General features: G+C 38.7%; 1 non-coding gene across 1 annotated transcript; it reads right to left on the bottom strand.

The window, feature by feature from the left end:
* Nucleotides 1–11,634: 11,634 nt before the first annotated feature.
* LOC130984904 (small nucleolar RNA R71) lies at nt 11,635–11,742 on the bottom strand. The gene has a single exon (XR_009088808.1). It is a non-coding gene; the product is annotated as a small nucleolar RNA R71 (small nucleolar RNA).
* Nucleotides 11,743–12,245: the final 503 nt, after the last annotated feature.

The raw sequence follows: 12,245 nt of genomic DNA, 5'->3' as shown, positions 1-12,245 counted from the left end.
GCGTTAATACTGTTCACGATGGTATTTTCCATGGCTAGTTGTCTTTTCTCAAAAGCTTGTAATAAATATTCATTAGAAGATACAGAAGAATGAGTAATTTGAGAGGTTTGCTGCTGATTGTTCGGTGGTCCTTGGTTTTGCCTCAGGTGAGGTGCTCGGTAAGGTTGATTTTGCTGCTTGTTGTTGTAATTATTCCACCTCTGATTTCCCTGATTATCTCTGCCTCCCCTATTATTGTTGTCCCTCCAATTCTGGTTTGAATTGTCCTGCCATCCATGGTTATTATTTCCACTTTGATTGTACCCTTGGTTGGGGCGGTCATAGAAATTGTGAGTGGATGCTACCATGTTGTCTTCTTGTTGGAGCTGCGGGCATTCATCAGTGTAATGGCTGTAATCAGCACAAATTCCGCAAATTCTTTGTGGAACTAGTTGTTGGTTTTGCTGCGGTTGAGTTTGCTGAGCTTGTTGATTTAACTGCATTTGCTTCAGCAGGTTGGTCATTTCACAGATGCTTCGATTTAGAGCAGCAGTCTCTATGCCAGAAGATACTTCTGCAACGGCCCTTGAACGGCCTTGCTTCTGTCTGTGGTTCCGAGTAGATTCAGCTAAATCACTGATCAATTGCCAAGCTTCATCGGTGGTCTTGTACTTTTTCATAGACCCATTGCTGGCACTTTCCAATGTGGTCTTATCTTGGGGCCTCATACCTTGTGTGACATAGCTGAGTAGCACGATCTTGTCAATCATGTGGTGGGGGCATGCTTCCAGAAGATTATTGAAGCGCTCCCAGTATTCAAAGAGAGTCTTATTGTCATCCTGAACAATTGTAGAGATATCCTTCCTCAGTTTATCGGTAACTTCAGATGGAAAGAATTTCTCCAGAAACTCCTTTCTGAGTGTATCCCAGTTGGATACATTTGCTAGAGGTTGAGTGTAGTACCACTCTCTTGCTTTTCCCTCAAGAGAGAACGGAAAAGCTTTAAGCAGAATTGAAGTTTCATCAGTGCCATCACGCCTGACAGTAGAACAGGCTGCCTGGAAATCTCTCAAGTGCTTGATAGGCTCTTGAGCAGGTAGGCCATGAAACTTGGGCATCAAATTTAGCAGTGCGGTCTTTATTTCAAAATCCGTAGCTACCGCTGGATGATGCGCTTGAAACGGTTGCATTGTAAAATCAGGAGCTCCTTCCTCCTGAATGGTAACTCTTCTAGCTGCCATATTTTCTGCACGTAAAACAACCGAATCAGTAGAACGGGGGATGGTTTCTTCCTCAGATTCACTTTCAGATCCACCCTTAGAGCGGACTAACCTACGCTATTCTCGCCTTATTCGTGAAATTGTTCTTTCAATTTCAGAATCGAATATTAGCAAGCGCGGATCAGGAAGTGAACGTGTCATTTGATGGAAGAAACATGCAGCTCATAGTAGCAAAATTAAATAAAATGCAAGTAAATAAATTCTAATTAATAAAATTAGCACTCTATTGCAACTCCCCGGCAACGGCGCCAAAAATTGATGGTGTGCAGAAGCTGGTGAATTAAAAATTTATTAAAATGGTTACGTTGCAAGTATAGTTCTTAACTCACCGAAAATCTGCCTATCAATTTAGAAATATGTCACAGAAAGTTTGAATTAAAATTACTGGGAGTTTTAAGTCCCAAGTCGTCTCCCAACGAGTTGCAGAAAAGTGTTCTGTTTTATTAATCAGATATTCCAAAAAGTTGAGCTAAATAAATGGAATTTAAATTGAGGAATCTTAAATAATATAAATAAAAGCCTTGAGTGGGAATTGATTGGTTAGAATCTCTATCATTGATGGTGTGATTGTAAGATTAATTTATAATTAATAGTTGTTCTGTTTGGTTATCCCTTACTAGGTAAGGGAAAGTCAAACAAGTGGGAATGCCAGATCTGTTCACAAGTTGCAACCCACTTAGTTCAAAGGGATTGGCGTCGGTGACAGGATAGCAATCCAACATTTAACCCAATTACAAATTTTTCCTTCAATCCTTCCAACTCAAGAGTTCCTTTTAATCAACTCCCCATCAAGTAATGAAACTACTCACGCATTGTAAATAAAGAATCTATGGCACATAAAAGGGAATTAAAAGAAGACATGATTATTGGAATTGAAATTAAATTAAAAAGAAATAATCCTTGCATTAATTAATCATAAAAGTATCTGAATGACAAAATTGAACATAACAAAGAACATGGAAGAATAAAACCAAGTTAAGAGAACAAACTAGAATGATGAAGTCTTGATGAGGAAATAACTTTTCTCAATGTTCCAATGCTAAGACCAATTGAAAATTAAAATTCTAAAAACTAAAGAGAAAAACCTCAGAGAGTGAAAAAACTAGATCTAACTACTCAATGAATGTGTCTCTGTTGTTTCTGCATATTCTCTGACTCTAGTCTGCTGTTCCGAGCCGAAAACTGGGCCGAAATAGGGTCCAAAATCGCTGGTTTCGGATTCTGCAGATTATGCAGATCGCGCATGTCACGCGATCGCGTCGTCCATGCGGACGCGTCGCTTGCGCTTTTCCTCTTCACGCGTTCGCGTCGTCCACGCTACCGCGTTGCTTGTGCTTTCCAATCCGCGCGGCCGTGCAAGCCATGCGGTCGCGTCACTTGCGATTTGCGTTCCTTCGCGCGGTCGTGTGAGCCATGCGACCGCGTCACTTTTCGCTGGTTATCTCCTCAAATTCTTGTGTTCCTTCCATTTTTGCTAGCTTCCTCTCCAATCTCCGTCTCATTCATGCCTTATAAAGCCTCAAACACTTGACACACAGATTACGGCATCGAATGGAATAAAGGAGAATTAAAATTAAATAATTAAAGTCTCTAGGAAGCAATTTTCAAACATGTAATAAATTTTGGAAGGAAATCTAAATGCATGCTAAATTGATGAATAAGTGGGTACGGATCATGACAAAACCACACAATTAAACACAATATAAACTATAAAATAGTGGTTTATCAGTTGTTAAGCACACTTTTTTTGCTTTGGATCACGACTTTAACCACTCAGTCTCAAGTTTTTTACTTGGACCTGCATGCCACAAGTAGGGGTGTTCGCGGTGGGGTTTGGTTCGGTTTTTGAGAGAAAAGTCATCCGATCCAATCTTTTAATTGAACTGCGGTTCGGTTTGGTTCGGTTTTTTATCGAAATCATCCGAACCAAACCAAACCAAACCAATTAAAATCGGTTTGGTTTGGTTCGGTTTGTTCGGTTTTTTCAATCAATTAGAAAAAAAATACTAACATACTATTTCACAAAGTCATAACATTGAAATCGACTAACACAAATACACAATAGCTAACAAAGTCTTGATCAAATGAAATTTAACGACAAAAGAAATTTAAATATGACAATTAAAGAAGTTTAAAAGTTCAATAGTCAACACAATTGAAAATAAATATAAATTTTCATCAAAAGATAGCCAAGTTATGGTGTCTTCTCCAATAAAATAGCTAAACTTCTCTACGTAAACCAACCTGAAATCAAAATGCAGTTACATAATAAGAACAATAGTAATAATAAAAGTGTTTCCATCTTTGATTGCTACTGTACAACACAACTTGCTAACCCTGACTGTGTTACTCGTCAACAAAAGTGTTTGTATCCCAGCTATCCCAATCTTATCAAGATATTCATATTCAAAGAAAACCACAGCAATTCATTTAAAGATGAAAAACGACACTGAGAAGCACTTAATCAACTCCAGATAATATATCCATACTCTAACATAAGCACATGTGATGCCTAACAGGGCAGTAACTGTTAGCCTTGCGGCCTTCACTAACAAACATCAGTCATATACCTCATACCAAATTACTAAATACTAATAATGCTTGCAATTGCAAAGCCTAGAAAATTTCAAGCACCAAATCATTGTACTACTATTGTACATATGTCTATAACCCCATCAATTCTCTAGAAAACGACACCTTATGATTTATGAGTAGTTACTAACTTACTATTCATATATCTCATAGTCTTCCAAGTTGCAGTGTTTTCCATCATCTAAATTATAAGAGCAAAATACATTTTAGGAGGGAAAATACATTCAACAAATATATTCAACAAATCCATTCAACCAATATATTCAATAATCAATAAGCCAATAACTATTTCACAGTCATAACAGATTAAATAATAATCAAGTATATTGAAAAATAATCAAATAAAATAGATGGAACAATAATCAATCTGAATTGAATTTTGTAGCAAAAATAGCAGAAACAGAGGGAACAATAATCAACCTGAATTGAATCAAGAGGAATCAAGAAATACAACCAAACTAATTCAAAAATTTTTGCAAAAATGGTTCACCAATTGCAAACTGAATCAAAAAATAGAACCATATGGAATCAGTAATACAACCAAATTAATTCCAAAAATTTTCATGTTGTGCACCAATTTCACAGATTCTTCCTCTTTCACCTTTCCCTTTCCTGCATTAACATTGAATAAACAAAAAGTTCAGAATCAACTGTAAACCAGAATTACCTTAAATCAAACAGAACAAAAAGTTCAGAATTAAGAAACAAAATCAGAATCAACAACTCAACCATAGAAGCAAAAACAAGCCTTGTTCATTATAAATTAGAATCAATTAGAAAATTAAAACAGAACAAAAAAATCAACCTGAGACTTAGGCTCCATTACAGAGGACAATAGAGGTGCAGGATGGTGAGACGGCGGTGTGTCTGGTGCGTGCTGTTGCGATTTGTCGAGGACGACGACGTCTGCTGGTTCGTGGAGGAGATGGCTGTTGGAGACGTGGTGCGCGGAGCCGTCGAGGATGAGGGAGAGAGAGAAGCGATGCGAGCCTACGAGGAAGGGAGAGGGAGAGGAAAGGGCCACGCCGCAGTGATGGTGTTGTTCGGCGGCGTGGATGGCGGAGATGAAGGAGGAGGTTCGGGTTCTGAGATTCGGCGCTAGAGGCTCAGAGAGGGCTTGAGGGAGTTAGGGTTCCTGGTAGGGGTGGCTGCAGCTAGCTTGGGAGAATTGTGAAGGGAGGTTGTTTTTATATTAGGTTTTTTTTTATAAAACCGGTTCGGTTCGGTTTGGTTAGGGTTTTCTTTATCAAAATCGAAAACCAAACCGAACCGTAAAAAACTGCAAAAATTCAAAATTTTCGATTTATTCGGTTTTCGGTTTGTTCGGTTATCGATTTTTTTGGTTCGGTTGGTCGGTTTTGTTCGGATTGGATCGGTTTTGAACACCCCTAGCCACAAGCACATGGTTAGGGACAACTTGATTTAGCCGCTTAGGTCTGGATTTTATTTCCTTAGGCCCTCCTATCCATTGATGCTCAAAGCCTTGGATCCTTTTTACCCTTGCCTTTTGGTTTTAAGGGCTATTGGCTTTTTCTGCTTGCTTTTTCTTTTTCTTTCTAAATTTCTTTTTTTTTTCGCCACTTTTTTCCCAAGCTTTTGTTTTTCAGTGCTTTTTCTTGCTTCAAGAATCAATTTCATGGTTTTTCAGATAATCAATAACATTTCTCTTTTTCATCATTCTTTCAAGAGCCAACAATTTTAACATTCATAAACAACAAGATAAAAAATATGCACTGTTCAAGCATTCATTCAGAAAACAAAGAGTATTGTCACCACATCAATATAATTAAACTAAATTCAAGGATAATTTTCAAAATTCATGTACTTCTTGTTCTTTTGAATTAGAAGCATTTTTCATTTAAGAGAGGTGGAGGATTTATAGAATTATTTATAGCCTTAAGACATAGTTACTCAATACTAATGATCATGAGGTAGAGACACAAAACATAAACACACATATAGCATAAAAATAAAAAACAGAGATAAGAACAAGGAAGTTAAGGAATGAGTCCACCTTAGTGAGGGTGGTGCCTTTTTGAAGGACTAATGGTGCTTTTTGAGCTCCTTTATGTCTCTTCCTTGCCTCTGTTGCTTGATCCTTAGTGATTTTGGTGCTCTTATCCTTAGTTGCTCCTAATAGTTGTGTGGAGGAAAATGTATCCCCTGAGGTATCTCAGGGATTTCTTGATGAGGGAATTCCTCATGCTCTCTTGATGTGCAGTCAAATGCTCTATTACTGAGCTATGGACCCTTGAGATGAATCTCTCCATTTCCCATGACTCAGAGGTGGAAGCAATTGTCTTCCCTTTTCTATTCTCTTTTTTTTTTTGAGGTTTCTCTGGCCTTAGGTGCCATCAATAGTTATGGAAAAGCAAAAAAACTATGCTTTTACCACACCAAACTTAGAATGTTGCTCGCCCTCGAGCAAAAGAAGAAAGAATAGAAGAAGAAAAAGAAGGAGAAGAAGAAGATATGGAGGAGAGGGGGAGAGGTGTGTATTTGACTATGTAGAGTGGGTTTGGATGGGAAAGAGATGATGGATGTGAGTGGTGAAGAGGTAATGGGGAAGAAGATTGAGGTGATTGGTGGAGAAGAGAGAAGGTAAGTTGAGGTAGGTGGGTATCCTATGGGGTCCACAGATCCTGAGGTGTCAAGGATTTAACATCCCTGCACCAATGAGGCATGTAAAACGCCATCTGAGTGCAATCCTGGCGTTTAACGCCAGATTGATGCTTGTTTCTGGTGTTAAACGCCAGCTCTAAGCTTGTTATGGGCGTTCAACGCCCATCTGCAGCATGTTTCTGGCGTTGAACGCCAGCTTTCCTCAGTGTGCAATCCTGGCATTTAAACGCCAGATTGCTGCATGTTTCTAGCGTTCAACGCCAGATCCATGCTCTGTTCTGGCGTTGAACGCCAGCCAGATGCTCCTTACTGGCGTTTAAACGCCAGTAAGTCCTTCCTCCAAGGTGTGATTTTTCTTCTGCTGTTTTTGATTCTGTTTTTAATTTTAGTATTTTTTGTGACTCCACATGATCATGAACCTAATAAAACATAAAAAACAATAAAAAGAAAAATAAAATTAGATAAATAAAAATTGGGTTGCCTCCCAATAAGCGCTTCTTTAATGTCAATAGCTTGACAGTGGGCTCTCATGGAGCCACACAGGTGATCAGGTCAATGTTGTAGACTCCCAACACCAAACTTAGAGTTTAGATATGGGGATTCAACACCAAACTTAGAGTTTGGCTGTGGCCTCCCAACACCAAACTTAGAGGTTGATTGTGGGGGCTTTGTTTGACTCTGTACTGAGAGAAGCTTTTCATGCTTCCTCTCATTACCAAATAACTTGGCATTTAGCTTCATGATGGCTCCTAGATATTGAGAAACTTGCTCTTCAGTTACGTCTTCATCCTCTTCAGAGGAAGAATAGTTCTCAGAGCTCATGAATGGTAAAAGGAGGTTCAATGGAATCTCTATGGTCTTTATATGAGCCTTAGATTCCTTTAGGTCCTCAATAGGGAACTCCTTTTTGCTTGAGAGACGTCCCATGAGGTCTTCCTCCTTGGGATTTATGTCCTCTCCTTCCTCTCTAGGTTCGGCCATGTTGACTATGTCAATGGCCTTGCACTCTCTTTTTGGATTCTCTTCTGTATTTCTTGGGAGAGTACTAGAAGGAGTTTCAGTGACTTTCTTACTCAGCTGGCCCACTTATGCCTCTAGATTTCTGATGGAGGACCTTGTTTCACTCATGAAACTTAAAGTGGCCTTAGACAGATCAGAGACTAAATTTGCTAAGTTAGAGGTACTCTGTTCATAATTCTCTGTCTGTTGCTGAGAAAATGATGGATAAGGCTTAATATTGCTGAGCCTATTTCTTCCACCATTATTAAAGCCTTGTTGAGGCTTTTGTTGATGCTTCCATGAGAAATTTGGATAATTTCTCCATGATGAATTATAGGTGTTTCCATAAGGTTCACCCATATAATTTACCTCTGCTATTACAGGGTTCTCAGGATCATAAGCTTCTTCTTCAGAAGATGCCTCTTTAGTGCTGTTGGATGCATTTTGCCATCCATTCAGACTTTGAGAAATCATGTTGACTTGTGATGAGCGGATAATTTGTACGCTTTTTGGCATTGTTTTTAGTATGTTTTTAGTATGATCTAGTTAGTTTTTAGTATATTTTTATTAGTTTTTAGTTAAAATTCACTTGTCTGGACTTTACTATGAGTTTGTGTATTTTTCTGTGATTTCAGGTATTTTCTGGCTGAAATTGAGGGACCTGAGCAAAAATCTGATTCAGAGACTGAAAAGGATTGCAGATGCTGTTGGATTCTGACCTCCCTGCACTCGAAGTGGATTTTCTGGAGCTACAGAAGCCCAATTGGCGCGCTCTCAACGGCGTTGGAAAGTAGACATCCTGGGCTTTCCAGCAATATATGGTAGTCCATACTTTTCCCAAGATTTGATGGCCCAAACCGGTGTTCAAAGTCACCCTCAGAAATCCCAGCGTTAAACGCCGGAACTGGCACCTAAATGGGAGTTAAACGCCCAAACTGGCATAAAAGCTGGCGTTTAACTCCAAGAAGAGTCTCTACACGAAATTGCTTCATTGCTCAGCCCAAGCACACACCAAGTGGGCCCGGAAGTGGATTTTTATGTCATTTACTCATCTCCGTACACCCTAGGCTACTAGTTTCTTATAAATAGGACCTCTTATTACTATTGTATTTTCATCTTTGGACATCTAGTTCTTAGATCATTGGGAGGCTGGCCATTCGGCCATGCCTAGACCTTGTTCTTATGTATTTTCAATGGTGGAGTTTCTACACACCATAGATTAAGGTGTGGAGCTCTGCTGTACCTCGAGTATTAATGCAATTACTATTGTTCTTCTATTCAATTCCGCTTGTTCTTTGTCCAAGATATCACTTGTTCTTCAACTTGATGAATGTGATGATCCGTGACACTCATCATCATTCTCACCTATGAACAAGGTGACTGACAACCACTTTTGTTCTACAAGCAATCAAGGCTCCAGTGAATATCTCTTGGATTCCTGATACACGATGCATGGTTGATCGCCTGACAAACGAGCCAGCCATTCCGTGAGATCAGAGTCTTCGTGGTATAGGCAAGAACTGATGGCGGCATTCAAGAGAATCCGGAAGGTCTAACCTTGTCTGTGGTATTCTGAGTAGGATTCAATGATTGAATGACTGTGACGTGCTTCAAACTCCTAGCAGGCGGGGCGTTAGTGACAGACGCAAAAGAATCACTGGATTCTATTCCGGCCTGACCGAGAACCGACAGCTGATTAGCCATATGCTGTGACAGAGCATAGGAACATTTTCACTGAGAGGATGGGAGGTAGCCACTGACAACGGTGAAACCCTTGCATAAGCTTGCCATGGAAAGGAGTAAGAAGGATTGGATGAAGACAGTAGGAAAGCAGAGAGACGGAAGGGAAGGCATCTTCATACGCTTATCTGAAGTTCCTACCAATGAATTACATAAGTACCTCTATCTTTATCTTTATGCTTTATTCGTATATCACTATACCCATTTGAGTCTGCCTGACTAAGATTTACAAGGTGACCATAGCTTGCTTCATACCAACAATCTCCGTGGGATCGACCCTTACTCGCGTAAGGTTTATTACTTGGACGACCCAGTGCACTTGCTGGTTAGTTGTGCAAAGTTGTGTAGTGATCACAATTTCGCGCACCAAGTTTTTGGCGCCGTTGCCGGGGATTGTTTTATGTATGGACAACTGACGGTTCATCTTGTTGCTTAGATTAGGTATTTTTCTTCAGAGTTCTTAAGAATGAATTCTAGTGTTTCAAGGTGATGTTCTTATCATCACCAAAGCTGATTGATCTTCATCAATTTAGCTCTTGAATGCAATGTCCTGCTGAAGCTTGGCTAGCCATGTCTAATTCCTTTAGACTAAAGCTTTAGACTAACATTGCATGATTCCTGGAATTCTCATTAAGAATTTTGATACCTTTATTTTCTTTTCCATATAATTTTCGAAAAAAAAAGCACAAAAAAATTTACAAAATCATAAAAACCAAAAATATTTTATGTTTCTTGTTTGAGTCTAGTGTCTCATCTTAAGTTTGGTGTCAATTGCATGCATTCATTCATGTGTCTTAAGGATCTTCAAGTAATTCTTGATTATTTCTTACTCTGATCTTTGAATTCTCTGGACTTGAGTGTTTTGTGTGTCTCATATGCATTCTCATTAGTGTCAGTAGTATACAAACTGCTAAGTTTGGTGTCTTGCATGCATTGTTATTTGATTTTAGTTGCATTTTGATTATAAAAAAATCCAAAAATATTTTTAATTTGTGTCTTTTCAAGTCAATAATACAGAGAATTGAAGATTCAGAACATGCAGCAGAGGAATTACACAGAAAAAGCTGGGCGTTCAAAACGCCCAGTGAAGAAGGACAGACTGGCGTTTAAACGCCAGCCAGGGTACCTGGTTGGGCATTTAACGCCCAAAAGGGTATAGTTTTGGGCGTTAAACGCCAGAATGTGCACCATTCTGGGCGTTTAACGCCAGGATGGCACAAGGGGGAGGATTTTGTTTTCAAATCAATTTTTTTTCAAGTTTTCAAAGTTTTTCAAAATCAAATCTTTTTCAAATCATATCTTTTCAATCAAATGTTTTCAAAATCAATTTCTTTCCTTTTTCAAAGATACTTGCTAACAATTAATGATTTGATTGAACATTTCAAGTATGTTGCCTTTTCTGTTGAGAAAGGTTTAATGTTTGAATCATATCTTTTCTTGTTAGGCAAGTCATTAATTTTTTTTTAAATTTTTTTTAAAATTGTTTTCAAATCATATTTTCTCAATCACATCTTTTTAAAACCAATCATATCTTCTTAACCTCATCTTTTTCAAAATAGTTTTTAATCAAATCTTTTTGACTTCTAATTTTAAAATCTTTTTCAAAAATCACTTGATTTCTTTCCCACTCTTATTTTCGAAAACTAATTAGTGTTTTTCAAAATATTTCACTTGATTTTCGAATATTACTTCCCTTCTTCTCACATCCTTCTATTTATGGACTAACACTATTCCTTAATGCAAAATTTGAACTCCATCTTCTTTGATAAGTTCGAATTTTCTACCTCTGTCTTCTATTTTTCTTTTCCTCTGACACCTCAAGGAATCTCTATACTGTGACATAGAGGATTCCACATTTTCTTGTTTTCTTCTCTTTCATATGAGCAGGAGCAGAGACAAAGGCATTCTTGTTGAAGCTGACCCTGAACCTGAAAGGACCTTGAAGCGAAAGCTAAGAGAAGCTAAGGCACAATTCTCTATAGAGGACCTAACAGAAATCTTCAAAGAAGAAGAACCCATGGCAGCCAAAAACAACAACAATGCAAACAATGCAAGGAAGGTGCTGGGTGACTTTACTGCACCTACTCCCGACTTCTATGGGAGAAGCATCTCTATCCCTGCCATTGGAGCAAACAACTTTGAGCTTAAGCCTCAATTAGTTTCTCTAATGCAACAGAATTGCAAGTTTCATGGACTTCCATTGGAAGATCTTCATCAGTTTTTAGCTGAATTCTTGCAAATCTGTGACACTGTCAAGACTAATGGGGTAGACCCTGAGGTCTACAGACTTATGCTATTCCCTTTTGCTGTAAGAGACAGAGCTAGGACATGGTTGGACTCACAACCTAAAGAAAGCCTGGACTCATGGGAAAAGCTAGTCAATGCCTTTTTGGCAAAGTTCTTTCCACCTCAAAAATTGAGTAAGCTTAGAGTGGAAGTCCAAACCTTCAGACAGAAGGATGGAGAATCCCTCTATGAAGCTTGGGAAAGATACAAACAATTGATCAGAAAATGTCCTTCTGACATGCTTTCTGAATGGAGCATCATAGGTATTTTCTATGATGGTCTCTCTGAACTATCCAAGATGTCTTTGGATAGCTCTGCTGGAGGATCTCTTCATTTGAAGAAGACGCCTACAGAAGCTCAAGAGCTAATCGAAATGGTTGCAAATAACCAATTCATGTACACTTCTGAAAGGAATCCTGTGAACAATGGGACCAATCAGAAGAAAGGAGTTCTTGAGATTGATACTCTGAATGCCATTTTGGCTCAGAACAAGATATTGACTCAACAAGTCAATTTGATTCTCAAAGTCTGTCTGGAATGCAAAGTGCACCAAGCAGTACTAAGGATGCTTCATCTAAAGAAGAAGCCTATGATCCTGAGAACCCTTCAATGGAAGAGGTGAATTACCTAGGAGAACCCTATGGAAACACCTATAATTCTTCATGGAAAAATCACCCAAATTTCTCATGGAAGAATCAAGAAAGACCTCAACAAGGTTTTAACAACAATAATGGTGGAAGAAACAGG

Source organism: Arachis stenosperma, chromosome 5 (genome assembly GCF_014773155.1).
Source record: "Arachis stenosperma cultivar V10309 chromosome 5, arast.V10309.gnm1.PFL2, whole genome shotgun sequence".
Lineage (NCBI taxonomy): Eukaryota > Viridiplantae > Streptophyta > Magnoliopsida > Fabales > Fabaceae > Arachis > Arachis stenosperma.
This window is presented reverse-complemented; position numbering and strand designations above follow the sequence as displayed.